This window comes from Aulonocara stuartgranti (assembly GCF_965226115.1).
Source record: "Aulonocara stuartgranti genome assembly, chromosome: 1".
NCBI lineage: Eukaryota > Metazoa > Chordata > Actinopteri > Cichliformes > Cichlidae > Aulonocara > Aulonocara stuartgranti.
The window spans coordinates 25,780,241-25,798,471 of NC_138939.1; the positions used below are offsets into that span (position 1 = coordinate 25,780,241).

Genomic DNA, 18,231 nt, shown 5'->3' on the forward strand with positions numbered 1-18,231 from the left:
GCTGAGTCCTATCTAGGAGTGGGTGGCAAGCAGAACATTGATATATCAATGTTCTGATTTAGCCAGACTATAGTCTGGCTAAATCAGCCAGTAAAGTAAGTAAACTGAGACCAAAGTGAACAGTAACTCCAGTTTTGAACATATAATACTGTGCAAAAGTCTTGATCTAACGCTTCAGTGCCTAATGCAGAGGTTCCCAAAGTGTGGGGCCCACCCCCTAGGGGGGCCGCAGAGCCATTGCAGGGGGGGGGGGGTGAAAAGAAAAAAAAAAGGACGCTTGGACACTGCTAGCATAATTGACAGGTTTTTGACAGAGCTCCCACACAAACGCAAAGCAGGAGATGAATTATCGCCAAATATGTTTCCAAACCAACCTTTCAAGCCAAAGACTAGAAAATATGGTGAAGCATATCTTCCCTTTGGCTTCATTTACACAAGTGTCAAGGTAGGTCTCTGCGACAGAATTAGTTTTCCCTGCATCGGGTGCATGCGCTGGGCTCTCCAAATCACGGACAAACTGAATCCCACATTCTTGATTTTTAGTTCACAAACACTTCGTATAATGACTAACCACTCCTGACATTTTGGAGATGTTAGCTCTTCATACAGTAAAGTTACAGCGGGATACAAATAATATCAGGTTGATGCTGCCACAATTTGTTCCCCCTGTCTAAATCACGGACAAACATTGTCCCACAGCTGTTTGTGTTTTTGAACCCATTTTGCACAGAGAAGCATTTTTTGAAAAATGTATTGATAGCAATGTTGAATACTCGGTCACTCAGGCGCAGCTGGCTGCCGGCGGAGCTCACGGGCGCGTCACTGCAACTCCCCCTGGCTTCTGCTCCGCGGCTGCTGAGTGAGCCCTCATCTGGGACTCTCCTCAGCTCTTTCCGGGACAGTGGCGCAGCTGCCCCTCTGTTGGTCTTCCTTGGTCTCTTGTGTTCTGGGGGCCTCTGGATGTCTGGAGTTTTGATCTCCTCCACACCTGCTTCACGCCCTGGAGGACGGGGCTGTGGCCCCCCCACACCCTCTAGCAGATTATTACATGAAGGAACCTTTTAAAAAACAAAAAACAAGCGCGTCCATGCTCACAGGTGTACACACGGGTGATCACACCCACAAACTACACCCTTTTTGGCTCCTACCTCAAAGCACACTGTGTTCTGTTGATCTTATGTGCTGCACAATAATGTTTAACATTTAGTATTTACTGTCATATTCCCATATATCATTGTGATGTTGTTTATTCTATTACTCTTGTTCTCTTCTGCTTGCTTTCTTTTTTCTTTCTCAGCAGGTGATCCAGGTGATTGATATATGCATTTTTTTTTTCTCTGCCCGTTCTGTTGGTTTTTGTCTTTTGCCCTTCTCCCCCGTCCCTCTTCCCAGCTGTTTCTCTTTCCCTCTTTCTTTCTCCCCTTCTTTCCCCCAGTCAAGTCTGTCCCGTATTCAGTAAGTGAAAATAAAATAAACAATAAAAGGTGAATCAAATGGACCATTACGGCAAGGCTGGGATGGTCAGTTTGGTAAAGTAAATCCGTTGGGCATCTTTCTTCGCCTTTAGACAACAATTCTGATGGCAAAAGAGCCAAACGGGACAGGCCAAAAAAAAAAAAAAAAAAAAAAGCAATGTTGAATACAGGGAGTGCAGAATTATTAGGCAAATGAGTATTTTGTCCACATCATCCTCTTCATGCATGTTGTCTTACCCCAAGCTTTATAGGCTCGAAAGCCTACTACCAATTAAGCATATTAGGTGATGTGCATCTCTGTACTGAGAAGGGGGTGTGGTCTAATGACATCCATCCATCCATCCATCCATTCGCGTCCACTTATCCTTTTCAGGGTCGCGGCGGCGCTGGAGCCTATCCCAGCTGTCATAGGGCGAGAGGCGGGGTACACCCTGGACAGGTCGCCAGTCTGTCGCAGGGCCAACACACACAGACAGACAACCATTTGCACTCACATTCACTCGCACATTCACACCTATGGGCAATTTGGATTAACCAATTAACCTATCCCCACTAAGTGCATGTCTTTGGACAGTGGGAGAAAGCCGGAGTACCCGGAGGCACGGTGGTTAGCACTGTTGCCACACAGCAAGAAGGTCCTGAGTTCAATTCCACCATCAGGCCAGGGTCTTTCTGTGTGGAGTTTGCATGTTCTCCCCGTGTCTGCGTGGGTTCCCTCCGGGTACTCCGGCTTCCTCCCACCGTCCAAAGACATGCAGTTTGTGGGGATAGGTTAATTGGATAATCCAAATTGCCACTAGGTGTGAATCTGTGAGTGAATGTGAGTATGAATGGTTGTCTGTCCTTGTGTGTTAGCCTTGCGACAGACTGGCGACCTGTCCAGGGTGTACCCCGCCTCTCGCCCTATGACAGCTGGGATTGGCTCCAGCACCCCCCGCGACCCTGAAAAGGGTAAGCGGCAGCGAATGGATGGATGGAACTGAGAAAAGTCAAGCGTGCAGCTGCCAAGATGCCACTTGCCACCAGTTTGGCCATATTTCAGAGCTGCAACATTACTGGAGTGCCCAAAAGCACAAGGTGTGCAATACTCAGAGACATGGCCAAGGTAAGAAAGGCTGAAAGACGACCACCACTGAACAAGACACACAAGCTGAAACGTCAAGACTGGGCCAAGAAATATCTCAAGACTGGTTTTTCTAAGGTTTTATGGACTGATGAAATGAGAGTGAGTCTTGATGGGCCCGTGGCTGGATTGGTAAAGGGCAGAGAGCTCCAGTCCGACTCAGACACCAGCAAGGTGGAGGTGGAGTACTGGTTTGGGCTGGTATCATCAAAGATGAGCTTGTGGGGCCTTTTCGGGTTGAGGATGGAGTCAAGCTCAACTCCCAGTCCTACTGCCAGTTTCTGGAAGACACCTTCTTCAAGCAGTGGTACAGGAAGAAGTCTGCATCCTTCAAGAAAAACATGATTTTCATGCAGGACAATGCTCCATCACACGCGTCCAAGTACTCCACAGCGTGGCTGGCAAGAAAGGGTATAAAAGAAGAAAAACTAATGACATGACCTGATCTGAACCCCATTGAGAACCTGTGGTCCATCATCAAATGTGAGATTTACAAGGAGGGAAAACAGTACACCTCTCTGAACAGTGTCTGGGAGGCTGTGGTTGCTGCTGCACGCAATGTTGATGGTGAACAGATCAAAACACTGACAGAATCCATGGATGGCAGGCTTTTGAGTGTCCTTGCAAAGAAAGGTGGCTATATTGGTCGCTGATTTGTTTTTGTTTTGTTTTTGAATGTCAGAAATGTATATTTGTGAATGTGGAGATGTTATATTGGTTTCACTGGTAAAAATAAATAATTGAAATGGGTATATATTTGTTTTTTGTTAAGTTGCCTAATAATTATGCACAGTAATAGTCACCTGCACACACAGATATCCCCCTAAAATAGCTAAAACTAAAAACAAACTAAAAACTACTTCCAAAAACATTCAGCTTTGATATTAATGAGTTTTTTGGGTTCATTGAGAACATGGTTGTTGTTCAATAATAAAAATATTCCTCAAAAATACAACTTGCCTAATAATTCTGCACTCCCTGTATTATTACACAGGGGGGAAAAAACAATGACACATAAAATAATTACACCGTGATACCTCTGCCTTTGTAAATGGAGGGACAGTAACTGCGTGTGTATGTAAGCGTGTAAAAACTGCAGACAGTCAGGTTAACAGTATTTTGTCTCTATCTGCCATTCTGCAATTCGGACTGGGGGACCAAGCCAGAGTACCTGGAGAGCACCCACACAGAAAGGCCCCAGGTGACCACAGGATTCAAACCCAGGACTTCTCCCTGTGAGATTATGATGCTAATCATCACAACACCATGCTAACCTCAGTTTAACAAAACAGCACAATTTAGCCAGCTGTGTATCCGCTCCGAGCTCCCTGACCTGCACTCAATCTACAGCAGGCGGTGCCGGACCAAGGCCAGGAAGATCGTGAAGGACCTCAGCCATCCCAACAACAGACTGTTCTCTCTGCTGAGGTCAGGAAAGCGATTCCGCTCCCTGAAGACCAACACAGAGAGACTGAGGAGGAGCTTCTTCCCGCAGGCGATACGGTCTCTCAATCACACCACCACACAGTACTGACCCACACATACAGTTCTTACACACACACTGGACTTTCTGGACTTTGTTTTTGCACAACACTGGTCACTATATTCTTCATTTCCGGTTAATACTTGTACAGCTGCTGTTATTGTGTATATATTTATTTATATTTAGATTTCTTCATACATTCTTATATAGTTCTATATTGTGTATTTTGTTGTACAGTTATTTTATTTTCAACTTTAATTTATATATTTTATCTTATTCTTCCCAGTTAAATTTACCCTTCATTCTAATTTGTGTTGTACAGTTATTTCATTTTTAACCTTAATTTATATTTTATTCCTTCCTAGTTAAATTTACCCTTTTTAATTTTTCATATTTATTTCCTTTCTTATTCATAGCCTTTTCCTTTTTTGTTTTCTTTAGGTCACGAGCAGTTGTCCAAGCATTTCACTACATATCGTACTGTGTATGACTGTGTACGTGACAAATAAAAATTTGAATTTGAAATATTTAATATGAAATAATGTCAAATTTCCACATAACAAAATACTGCTATTTTAAATTCTGATTTAACTCTGTTGCTTGGAAGTTAATACATATGTGAGAATAACTGTGTTCAGTAGCATTTTTTAAAGCATTATGGACTGCAAGTAAATGATGATCAGATTGATCTTTTTGCTCAGGAGCGCATCTGCTTTTTTCTCTTAGCCCATCACAGCAGCTGCACCAATATTTGTACACCCCACAAAGCCTGTGCTTAATTGTTCCAGAGACGTGTTTCATAGCAAGAGTTTCTAACTGCAGGATGCCGCACACAGCAGTCCTTATGTATACCTCAAATTTGAGGTATACATAAGAAAAAGCTGCAGATCTCAGGGGGAGGGGGGCACAAAGGTGAGATTAAAAAAAGTAATTTTTATCTCCACCGGGATAAAAATTATTTCATGTTTTACAAATGGATGGAGTCTATAAAAACATTTGGTTTGCATGAATGTGCTTAACTTGGACTCTGTGACTCTGGATTTAATGGCTGTTTTTTTATCATGTTCATTATTGCATAGTTTAAGATTTGAAACAACTTTGTGGAAAATCCCTCTTTCTCCCCCCTTTCTCTCTCTCTCTCTACCTCGCGACCTCTCTCTCACAGGTTAATTTTCTCCCCGCCTGCTTTAAAGTAACACCAGCCATGAAACAGATAAGACAGCAACACAATTATGAATATATTTGCATTCTGCTTTTAATTAGAACTTTTGTAATTGCAGTAGCTAACCTATTTTGTACTGACAATTTTAAAAGTTAAATCAATTTGAACAAGCATGAAAGTGGAAGGGAAGAAACAGCCGTGCCTGAATAAATAAATGAAAGAGAGCCACTTGAGTTTTAATTATAAAAGGCATCACCATGTGTCATCTTTTGAAATAAAGGCTGTTGAGAGATTGTTGCGATAACAAGCCAGTGCCACATTCATGCAGGCTTGCTCTCCCTTGACAGTTTAAGACCAGAAAGTCTTGATAGACCAGCGAGCTATGCATGCGTGTCAGTGCAAGTATGTGTTTAAGTGTGTGGGCAGTTGTCTGCTGGTCCATGTTTGTTCTACATCCTCCTCTTCCTTAGAGTGGGAGGTCACATGTCATGAGGCGTAGTAACACACAAAGCACTAGAGAATCAAAGAAAAAGAAATAACACTATGTCCGTGATCAGTGAAATATTGTCACGGCTCAACGGCACGAGGGAACAGGGATGGACACAGGCGCAGAAACCAACCCGGAAGCGAGGTGACAGAAAACAAATGATTTATTTCCACCCACAGGAAGACAAAGGTGAAACACAAAGCGACGCCACCACACTAGTGGCGCGTAGGATTCGTCTGTGATAATGAGGGCGACCTAGACACCTCTAGGAGACGGCTGAACAGCGGGGACAGCGGGGAGGTAGAAACAGGACTAGGTAGGGGCCGGGGCACTGGAACAAGAGGAGATCACGATCAGAGGGATCCAGCAGACAACCAATAATCCTCCGCAGTTGAATTGAATTGCCTTACTTGGTTTCAGATGGAGGGGACAGGTGGAGCGGAAAACCCGGAAGCGGTCGAGGCGTGGGGAGGCAGGCAGGTGAGCAGTGGGCCGGCAGGCCACGTTGTGTGAGCAGCTGGCGGCCCAGGTCCAGGAGGACGGGAGCGAGGGGAACAAGATCTCCACTCCGGGTGCTATCGCTGAGGACAAGAAAAGACAGGTCAGTCATCACACGGCGTTAAGACAAGGTTTAGGATGCTCCACTGAACTAACATGGGAATAGCAGATACTCAGGCGATGAGTGGTTGAGAGCGCAGGTCTGATATACCGCTGGCACGATTGCTCACAGGTGGTCAGCCAGGGAGGGGCAACCGGACTCCGCCTAAAGGAGGAGGAGCCGCTGTCTGAGACCTGCAGGTGCCCAACCAGACCATGACAAATATACTAAAATACACACACATTTGTGCGCATATAAATTAAATGTCACATCAAGACAGGCATCAAAGGCACAAGTGGCTTTGCGGAGTTGTACGGCACCATGATACCATGCATAATTCACTAACCTATCGATTGAAGGCATTTGGTTCAGCAAGCTGTTTGGTGTTGCATGCCTCTTGGCTATTCTCACCATGGAGAATGTTCCCAAAATAACTGCATCGATTTTTGATTTGGGTAGCAGTCTAACTCCAATGAATCTTCCAGGAAAGGGAATTCAGTACATTTTGGGCTGTAAAGCATGGACAAGATTCCAGACTATCCACTTATGATCTTGGTATTTGTACTTTTGAGCTACCGTTCAGCTTGACTGATGCGAATTAAAGCATTTCTCAAGTTTGCTGGTGTACATTTGCTATATAAATGCATAATAAGATAGGGGAGGCTTGACAAACAGTTGAATAACCATTTTTGCATTTTCTAATTCTGAGATGAATAATGAAATATAATCACATTTCAGCAAATGGCTACATACTTTATATTCAAGTTCTTGTACGCGCAATGTACCTAATTTTATCTAACAAAAGAAAAAGAATCTGTGCATTTTTTGTGTCATGTTGTGTCATTTAAGCATAGTCGTCATTGGGCACTGGTAGCACCTAAGATCCCAATCTTATTTAAAACAAAAAAAGCCCACAGCAGATTCTTTACATAACTATACCTGAAGTTCTTTTCTATGATTGAAAATATAGTTTCTTCAGCTTTTATATTAATAGTGTTCACAACAGTCATGTAGCCTCTGAGTTGCTCAAATAAAAGCATCTAATTCGAGAGTGTCTACAATAGACAACTTAGCAATTTTAACCAATCTTTCGTCACGCAAGCAGTCTGTTGAAAAAATACATCTGTGATTTGGGTTCATTTTGGCCAGTTGTGTTAGGAAATCTTGTGAAAGTTGATGAAATCATAAATGCAGAAAGTACCATCAGACTATGACTCAGCTTGCAATATCACCTGGAAAGCATCTGAGCAAAGCAGCAGCTTCATTTTTCAGCATGACAACAATCCCCAAAACACAATGTAACACTATCAGTTAGTGATGTGCGATACCACTGATTTTCTTTCCAATCCGATACCAAGTAATATTCAGGGTGGTATCGGCGATACTGATCCGATACCGATACTTTGTACAAAAACTTATTTTATTTATTGTATCTCAAATTATAGCATCATAATGATTCCAGGACAACAGATTATTTGTTCTTATCACTTAATAATGCAGGGTTCATCATATAGAAATAAAAAAAATGAAGTTGTGCTATTTGAACAGCTTGCCTGCCTGCAGCACTAAAGGACTCCGTAAGAGACGTCTGTCTCGCCCTAGCAGCACCTGTCTCTCTCCTCCTCTTCAGTTCACCTCAACATACGCTCGTCATATTCTGTGATATGATTTACTCTGAGGTGTTTGACAAGGTTAGTGATGTTGCCACAACCATACATGCCAACCCTCCCGATTTTTCCGAGAGAATACCGAATTTCAGTGCCCTCCCGAAAATCTCCCGGAGCCACCATTCTCCCGAATTTCGCCCGATTTTCTAAGACAACAAAATTGAAAAATCATATTGCAGAATTCATAGCGTGGCCCAGCCAATTCCAGTTTCCAACAATGGCAGCAGCAACTTAGTTTTAATATTGCTCTTATTTCTCTTTTTGGGTCGCAAAAAAACTTTTAACACATTTTCAGGTGAGAATGTAGCTGTGTAAACTTCAAATATCTGAGCCGACCGACACATCGTCTTCAAACCCCCCCGGTCTTTCGCTACTCGGGTTAAACATGATATATAAGTCACTTTGATAACTTAAAAATGTTATTGTTTGGCTTTTTCAGTGTTTTATTTGTTCGTGAGTAAATCGGTTTGGCTGAGATTAAAGTTATTAGATTTGATTAAATTAAATTTGACTTTATTAATCCTTCGGAAGGGTTCCTCCGGGGTTTTCACACAGCTGAATAAACGTCAAACAGAAAATGGTTAAACAGAAGTGTGAGACGGTCGAGAGTTTACGTCAGTGCCCGGTTATATTTTAGAGAGCAAGGAGCAGACAGCAGAGTTTCACTCCACCGAGGGAGCTCGTGACGTACTACCTGGCTTTCTTTAGACCGCGAAGGCCGGGTCCTCAGGTGGAAGCAGCCTCTGAATTTGGACACCCCTGCTGTTTCCGGGCCGGCCAATAATAACGGTGACATTTAACGTATTTTATCCGATAAATAAACCCTGTAAAATGTATTTCCCCCCCCCAAACGCCCTTTTGAATGTCTCCCTAGTATGGCCACAACACCTCACTCTAGGAGCACTTTTTTTGCCACATGTATTGCAAACCACGTCTCAGCTGTGTGTGGAGGTAAAATACGTCCGCACATGACTTCAATTACGCTCAGCCATTGTTGTGAGTGCGCACGCCAAGGGGCTGCGAGACATTTATACAGCCGTATTTCGCACATGACTATGAAAGGCGGAAGAGGAAGTAGTTCCTTTGAATGTAGACAATCCGAATGTTATAGTTTCTTTCCACTGTGTTCCTGTTAATGATAAACTACAAATTTACTCTAAATTACTAAAATATCGATATTTTAATGTGAGAATCGATTCTAGAACATAAATGATTGGTATCGGAGGAATCGATATTTCAGGATCGATCCGCACATCACTACTATCAGTCAAGGTTTGCCCTCCCCAGAGTCCAGAACTCAACATCAGTGAATTAGTGATGGGATTTCCGGCTCTTTTTAGAGATCCGGCTCTTTCGGTTCGGCTCACTAAAATGAGCCGGCTCTTTCGGCTCCGAACCGGCTCTTCAGGTTGTTTTGTTGCTTTAATTAATTTATTATTCACAATAATATAAAATTATGCACAAAAGGAATTACTAACGTAAAAAAAGTGGTTTTATTTATATATGTTTATATATAAATATATGCGGTGGCCCCTAGAGACAAAACACGTACAAACTCCAAAACACATTTCTAGCATGAACTGAACTTCCAAAGCAGAGCTACTAGATCACTTAAATTACACAATTGAAAGCATGTGTGTATTGTTTGTGTATTTATACACAGGCACTCAAATACATTCAAATAATTTAAAAAAAAGTTCATCTACCTGTTACTATCACACACCAAATCCGGTCGTTGGTACTTGCTGGCTTGTGTAGCCACAAGATAACAAAAGCTCAACACTGCGCCCAGCATCCTGGAGCACTTCTGTTGTCTTTTGTACGTGTTTTGAGTTTTTATGTGCTTCTGAGTTTTTACGTGCTTCGGAGTTTGTACGTGTTTTGGAGTTTTTTCGTGTTTTGGAGTTTGTACGTGTTTTTACGTGTTTTGGAGTTTGTACATGCTTCAGAGTTCGTACGTGATTTGAAGTTTGTATGTGCTTTGTCTCTAGGGACCACTGTAAATATACTTTTATTTATTCACGCCACATAAAATGTAATAAATAAATCATATAATACAAAAATCAACTATTCACATTTCAACTTTTAACTATTTAAATTTTCAGCTGTTTCCTTTTACAAATTTAAAGTGAAAACAACACAAAACACTGCAAACCACAACGCAATTAAATATAAATTAAAATATGAAAACAAAAAGAAGATGCACATTCTCTGTCATATGGGCCCGCATGAATCCGCACTTTCTGAATCCTTTATCATCTGCAACCGAAAATAGTTGTGGATGATTACTATACCTTTCTAATGTGACGTTGTTGTCCCTGGCTCTCTTTCTCTCTCTCTCCCTCTGGCTCTGTTCCTGTGCTACTGAGTGTAACTACCGCCCCTCCCCCCTCTGCCCAGCGTAAAGCACAAGGCTCGCGTGCAGAGTGAAGCGGAAAAAAAGTGCGAGAGAGAGGGTGAGAGAAAGAAAAAAAAAACCCACGTGACGGCTCGCGATAAGGAGCAGGCTCTAGTCGTTCACGTCAAAGAACCGGCTCTAAGAGCCATTTCGTTCGCGAACGACCCATCACTATCCTAGATAGGACTCAGCCTTTTCATTTACAAAACAACAACAACAAAAAACGAGGCACAATCATAGCAACTCTGTGTTTAACACCATTACCAGCTGTTTCAGTCGATGTAAATTCCAGCCCTGCTCACACCCAAATTTTTTTAGATTTTTATATCATGGCCAGAGATGGGCAGTAACGCGTTACTTGTAATGCGTTACTGTAATCTGATTACTTTTTTCAAGTAACGAGTAAATAAGGGATTACTATTGCAAAAACGGTAATTAGATTACTGTTACTTTCCCGCCCCTCCCCCCTCTGCCCAGCGTAAAGCACAAGGCTCGCGTGCAGAGTGAAGCGGAAAAAAAGTGCGAGAGAGAGGGTGAGAGAAAGGAAAAAAAAAAACCACGTGACGGCTCGCGATAAGGAGCTGGCTCTAGTCGTTCACGTCAAAGAACCGGCTCTAAGAGCCATTTCGTTCGCGAACGACCCATCACTACAGTGAATCAGTGTGGGATCATCTTGAAAGAGAACAGAAGAAAAGGCCAACATCCAAAGAAGAGCTTTGAATGTCCTTCATGAAGCCTAAACATAAAGAAATTACAAGAAAGCTTAACTAAAAGAGTTCAGGTCATATTGAAAGGGTGATCACACCAGATATTATCCAAAAATGTCAAGCTCATAGAACTTACCAAACTCTTTTTGGTCAGTTCTCTCAACTTTTGCCTTATATACTGCATTTCCATTTATGTTAACATTTGCTTCAGTAAAGTGCTGCATTTATTTCCCTTTTTTAGCAAAAAGACATGACGGTGGAATAAAAAAAGACTTTTGCACTGCCGCTGCCAATTTTCCAAATTAGCCTGAAGAGAACTGATCGACTGGAAGATAGAAACTCCACTGCCAACTATTGTACATATATAGAGGTACATGACACACAGCTATAAATGCTGGTTAAGTAGCCTCCGCATAGATGCAGAAGTCTAAATTAAGCTTAATTCATATGTGTTGAGCTGAACTATACAGACTCACTTCTTTAAGCTGTAGATATTTACTGTCACCAGGGGGTGAAAATGTCCAAAAAAAAATATTGATCATATATTAATGTGGGTTACTCTTGGTTGTGCTGTTGTTGGTCCTTAGTCCTGGTGTCATTCTCTTTTCCTGTTCGAGTCAACTTTCCTACCAGTAAGCATTCTTCCCACTCATTGTTGTCTGGAGAGCACCGAGGAGGGAACTGGCCTGTGTATTGGGAGCAGTTGTTTAGGTTAGAGAGACTCTTGAGGGGAGGCATGTGTAGACATCAATATTTGGGGGCGGTGGGGGGGGGAGACAACGAAGGGAGGTGATTATGTTGAGTGACTAATGGATCTTAACGGGATTGTAATCAAAGGCTGAACCCTGTTCATCAAAGTTACTCCTCTCTCTCAGGAGCAATTTGGAAAAGGAATCTTCATTGCACTTTCATGCAAATAAAGGACTGAAATGTTCTGTATTCTTCTTTTTGTTTAATCATTTCAGTTCATGTTGCTAGATGAATGATACGTGTAAAAGAAGTGGCTGAGCTTGCTTAAGCAATTCGAGCTAAAGGACAGCACGACTGTACGCTGCTGTTTCGATCTTGCGCTGATTAAAAGCTACAATAAATGGCGTGGTTTCTAACCTCAACAGCATCTCAATAGTTCTTAAAGCAGATGGTTGTTAAGTGGTAGTGGCAGTTTTAAAATGAGAGGGTTATTTGCAAAGCACTTTTGCAATAGAAAGTACAAACATAAAATCAGTATGAATTATGCTAGAGATATAAAGTTCCCATCTTAGACAGCGTGAGATAACAGGAAATAACATATTAGTGAGATAACACATTTGTTCCAAAAGAGCTGAGTGATAATGATGTACTGTATTGTGTACTGCGCACGTGGGAGTAAGTCACACAAGTCACAAACACCTTTCAACTCTTAACCTGCATGTCTCATGCAAACCACATTTTACTTTGGTAAGAAGTGATGTTGAGCTATAAGTAAAATCAGGTTGTTGCTTATGTCAAGCTTTTACAAGTTTAAACCAATTACAAGACAGTGGTTCTGAAAATCTGTATTTTTAAAAAGTAATTAAAGCTGATGATGAGGTCATAAATTTTGACATTGTGTCTTAATCAAGAACAACCCTCCAAGATGAAAAAATAGATTTTGGTATGAAATTATGATAAACAATAGCACAACACAGTGTGAAGCTCAGTGTCCTTCAGGACAGTCACATCATTTCTCATTGGACAGCTATTAACTGCCCGTGGTCCTTCTTATATGTCACTGTGTCATTGTTTTACTTTGTTTTCAAGATAATAATCAGCATGCCTTACATCAGCGGTCCCCAACCCCCGGGCCTCGGACCGGTACCGGTCCGTGAGTCGTTTGGTACCGGGCCGCGAGAGTTGAGGCTCAGGTGTGAAATGTATAGTTTTCAGGGTTTTTATCGGTTTTCAGCGTTATTTTGTTATCGCTTTTATCGTTTATTCGGTTTTCCTGGGTCTTTTCACATGTGTTATGAATAAATTTTCTTTTTTTCGGTACCGGTACTGGTTTTATTTTGTTGTATTTATCCGCGACACCTTAAAGGCCGGTCCGTGAAAATATTGTCGAGCATAAACCGGTCCGTCTCGCAAAAAAGGTTGGGGAGCGCTGCCTTACATGACTCATGGTAAGGCAAATTAAAATTCTAATCATGATCAGTGCTAATAATAGCCAATGTCATAACAATATCACATATTCTGATTAAATACTAAGGTATGAAACAACCAATATATGTTTCCTGACTATCTGAAACGTTTAGAGATGATAACTTACTTAATACCAGAAAATAATATGTTGTAGTTAAGACTGCAAGAATCTAAGGTATTATATTAAGACAAAAAAAAGTCAAACACCTAAGCTTAATGCCGTTTTTCAAATGCCCCGCTGTGACTAATCCACCTAACACCTGGTCACCATAAAAACTGTAGATTACATCAAATAATGTTACATAACAGGCCAGATTTAATTTAGCCAGTGTTACGACATTTTACTTTATTAATTCATTACATCTCAACTTGCACAACAGTGATCATTCAATGCATTTACTAGGTCGTTTGCTAGAGTGGATAGGTTGTTTGCACAGCAATAACAATGGCACCAAAGTGATTGTAACAGAGTAGGCACACAATTCAAATTAATGTTGCAATAAAGAAGTGCTTAAAACAAAATAGACGAACAGTGGACTAGCTTTACATCTGTAACTTAACCGTTTAGTCAGGAGAACGCAGCTTTTACATTCACCCTAACTGTGTGATAGTGCTTTCCATCATTAAAACACATTATATTCCTCCAGAACTACTTTTTACATTTATTTTAATCTAAAATACCAAATAGAGCAAAACCAGAGAACAATATTTTATTTATATATTTTTTTTCATCAATTGTTGGGTTGATTTTTAACATTTTTCCAAGCAATCAGACAAAATTAAAGATGGACACTGAGAGGAATCAATACTCGACAAACAGATTCTGTCATGGTCCTGGGTCGTTGACCCAGCGTTTTGCGTTTTTTCTGATCTGTATTAGTTAGGGTTAACCTGAAGTTTGGTGTATTGTCAGCCCTACCTGTGTCTGTCCTTGGTGCTCTGTTCATGTCCCCGTGTTGTGTTGTACATCAGTCTGTTTCCTGTTTTATTTTGAAGGCTCGTGTTCTGGATTTCCTGTTCTGTTCTGAAGGTCTGTGTCTGTTGTTATTGTGTTCAGCTTGTCTCCTCCGGTCCCCAGGTGTATTAGGTTCAGCTGTTCTTCCCTCCTGTGTGTGATTACCTGATTACCTTGTGTGGGTATATTTAGTGGGTGTCGGTCTGTGTTCGTTGTCGGCTCGTCTGCGTTCATCCATGTATCACTGCGTTAATCTACATTCATCTGCGTTCTATGGTGTTCCTGTCTCTGCGTCTCTCTGCCCCGCACCCCTTTGTATGGTCCCAGGTTTGTCACTTAGTTTCTCCCAGTTTAGGTTTCCGTTTGTAATTACTCGTGCTTCATTGCCTGTTTTTGCCACTACCACCCTGTAAATAAAACGTCACTCGTATCATCAGTTTGCTGCATTTTGGGTCCTCCTTTTCCTCCACACCACACGGCTCCCTCCGCCAGCCGTGACAGTACGAGCCGACCAACATGGACCCAGCAGCATCCGCGCCGTCCCAGGAGTTTCGGGAGGAAGTGATCGACACAGTTTCCAGGTTGGTCAACCTGTGGCTCGAGCATGAGGAGGAAGAGCTTCACCACGCCGTAGAAGCCAGGCTAAAGCAGCTCATCTCTGCTCACTCCTGGCTGCTGGACTCTCTTCACCCGCTCGCACAGGACTTCATCCTTCACGAGCTGCACCTTCACCCACCAGCCGCTACCGCTTCCCAACCCAGCCCGGCGGTGAAGATTTTGCCCGGCCCGCCGGAGGTTTTGCCTGGCCCGCCGGAGGTTTTGCCCGGCCCGCCGGAGGTTTTGCCCGGGAGGAAGCGACGATCGCGCCGTCGGCGCGTCGCCCCACAGCCGGAGATTAGGACTTCGGAACTGCCGGCTGTGGTGAGTGGAAAAGACACACTGTCTGTTTCGCCAGCTCGAATGACTGTTTATTCCGGGGCTGTGTTTGTTGAGCCAGCTGCCCAGCAGGTAGCTCAGTTAGCCGCCCAGCAGCCACTAGCTCTGTTAGCCTCTCAATCGCCACCTCCATTACAGTCACAGCCAGACCTATTAGACACTTGGTTACAATCCATAGCTCAGTCAATAGCTCAATTGGCAAGAGACTCATCAGCTTTATTATCAGCTCAGCCACCTATTCAGCCACCATCTTCACCAGCTCCGCCTGTATTACAAGTCGAGTCCATCCAACCGGAAAAGCACTGTTTTTCACCTGTTCATGTCAAGCAGAGAGACACACCACATAACGCAGTTGTCAGTCCGCAACAGCTGGCCAGCCCAGAGACTGTGACACATTCCAGGGCCTCCCCAGAGGCTGGGTCCCAGCCCCCGGCCGACTCTGGACCCCTGGAGATTAAGAAGCCAGCTGAGGACTGTATCCGGCTGTCGCTGCCTGAGCTGGGTCAATGCTCTGTGCAGCTGCAGTCTGCCTTGTGTTTGCCAGAGGCCGTGCGCCTGCTGGTTCTGATCTGTTCCTGCCAGAGGCCCGTGTGCCTGCTGGTTCTGACCCGTACCTGCCAGAGGCCCGTGTGCCTACTGGTTCTGTTCTGTGCCTGCCAGAGGCCCGTGCGCCTACTGGTTCTGTTCTGTGCCTGCCAGAGGCCCGTGCGCCTGCTGGTTCTGAACTGTGCCTGCCAGAGGCCCGTGCGCCTGCTGGTTCTGAACTGTGCCTGCCAGAGGCCCGTGCGCCTACTGGTTCTGACCTGTGTGTTCCAGGGGCCCCGGTGCCCACTGGTCCAGAGACTGTTTTCGCTGGGGGGCCCGAGGAGCCCGTCCAGCCTCCTGCTTCGCCTGCTGGGGGGCCCGAGGAGCCCGTCCAGCCTCCTGCCTCGTCAGCTGGGGGGCCCGAGGAGCCCGCCCAGCTTCCTGTCTCGCCAGCTGGATGGCCCGAGGAGCCCGTCCAGCCTCAAGACTCATCAGCTGGAGGTTCAGGAGAACCTAGCCAGCCTCCTGTCTCGTCAGCTGGGGGGCCCGAGGAGCCCGTCCAGCCTCAAGACTCGTCAGCTGGGGGGCCCGAGGAGCCCGTCCAGCCTCAAGACTCGTCAGCTGGAGGTTCAGGAGAACCTAGCCAGCCTCCTGCCTCGTCAGCTGGAGGGCCCGAGGAGCCCGTCCAGCTGCCAACTGCAGCCTCATCATCCTCGCCAGCTGCAGCTTCATCCACGCCGCGGGCAGCAGCAGCTTCTTCCACGCCTGCAGCGCTACAGTCTCCGGCTTCCACGCCGTCGCCTGCTGCAGCCTCATCATCCTCGCCAGCTGCAGCCTCCGAGCCTTCATCCTCGCCCGGTCCAGCTTCGTCTTCAGCATCGCCTGGTCCGGCTCCAGCCTTCGTGTCTTCAGCATCGCCTGGTCCGGCTCCAGCCTTCGTGTCTTCAGCATCGCCTGGCCCGGCTCCAGCATCCTCGTCAGCATCGCCTGGTCCGGCTTCAGCTTCGCCTGGTCCGGCCTCTGCTTCAGCATCCTCATCAGCTGCCTCGTCTGGTCCAGCCTCTGCTTCGGTCTCGTCTGGTGCTGCGACGGCCACGCCACCTTCGGGTCCCAAACTGCCGCCTCGACATCGGCGGTCATCTGCCAGGCCGCTGGTGGAGCGTCATCGTCAACATGGACGACCTCCTAGACGCCGCCGCTGCCTTCCGCGCGATCAGCCTCCAGACTTGTGTCATCGCCGCCGTTGCCGTCCGCACGGTCGGCCTCCAGACTTCTGTCATCGCCGCCGTTGCTGTCCGCACGGTCGGTCGCCTGAACGGTTTCCCTGTTGCCGCCGCTGCCGTGTGCACGGTCGGCCCCCTGAACTGCCTCCACCCCGCCACCGCTGCCTTCCGCTCGGTCGGCTTATGGATCTGCGTCGCCGACGTGGCCGGCCTCAGAAGATGAACTGTCCTGGACTTCTGAGCTGTCAGCCCCTGGGCCGGCCTCCTGAACTGTGTTTTTGTCCTTGTACTCCAGCATGTGTGTTTTTGTTTTGGACAATTCCCTCGGTCCGCTGGAGCTTGTTTTGCTCGGTGTTGGTCCCTCCGTCCTGGGCCCCCGCCGCCCGCCCTGGGTTGGTCGTTTGTTTTTGTTTTTGGCTGTCTGGAGCCAGCCCTTGGAGGGGGGGTACTGTCATGGTCCTGGGTCGTTGACCCAGCGTTTTGCGTTTTTTCTGATCTGTATTAGTTAGGGTTAACCTGAAGTTTGGTGTATTGTCAGCCCTACCTGTGTCTGTCCTTGGTGCTCTGTTCATGTCCCCGTGTTGTGTTGTACATCAGTCTGTTTCCTGTTTTATTTTGAAGGCTCGTGTTCTGGATTTCCTGTTCTGTTCTGAAGGTCTGTGTCTGTTGTTATTGTGTTCAGCTTGTCTCCTCCGGTCCCCAGGTGTATTAGGTTCAGCTGTTCTTCCCTCCTGTGTGTGATTACCTGATTACCTTGTGTGGGTATATTTAGTGGGTGTCGGTCTGTGTTCGTTGTCGGCTCGTCTGCGTTCATCCATGTATCACTGCGTTAATCTACATTCATCTGCGTTCTATGGTGTTCCTGTCTCTGCGTCTCTCTGCCCCGCACCCCTTTGTATGGTCCCAGGTTTGTCACTTAGTTTCTCCCAGTTTAGGTTTCCGTTTGTAATTACTCGTGCTTCATTGCCTGTTTTTGCCACTACCACCCTGTAAATAAAACGTCACTCGTATCATCAGTTTGCTGCATTTTGGGTCCTCCTTTTCCTCCACACCACACGGCTCCCTCCGCCAGCCGTGACAGATTCATTGTTGATTCAAATCTTTTTTCAAGTAATGAATGAAGATCATTTTTTCCCGGAGCATAAAAATACCACTTTAAAAATCTAATAATATTGTGTCACTGTAAGTGAATTGTAATATAAGGCCAAACATGTCTTACTATTTCTACTTGCAAGATACATTAATAAACAGGATGTGTCGTTAAATGTATTGTACCTGATGCATTTATCCACATCTTTTACTTCCACATACATTATTGGAAACACTGAAAGTACC

At 44.8% G+C, this 18,231-nt stretch overlaps 1 long non-coding RNA gene across 1 annotated transcript; it reads right to left on the reverse strand.

The window, feature by feature from the left end:
• Positions 1 to 6,043: 6,043 nt before the first annotated feature.
• LOC309702872 lies at positions 6,044 to 10,559 on the reverse strand. Its single transcript, XR_014275774.1, has 3 exons — positions 10,290 to 10,559; positions 6,385 to 6,522; positions 6,044 to 6,311 (listed from the first exon to the last, which is right to left on the reverse strand). It is a non-coding gene; the product is annotated as an uncharacterized lncRNA (long non-coding RNA).
• Positions 10,560 to 18,231: the final 7,672 nt, after the last annotated feature.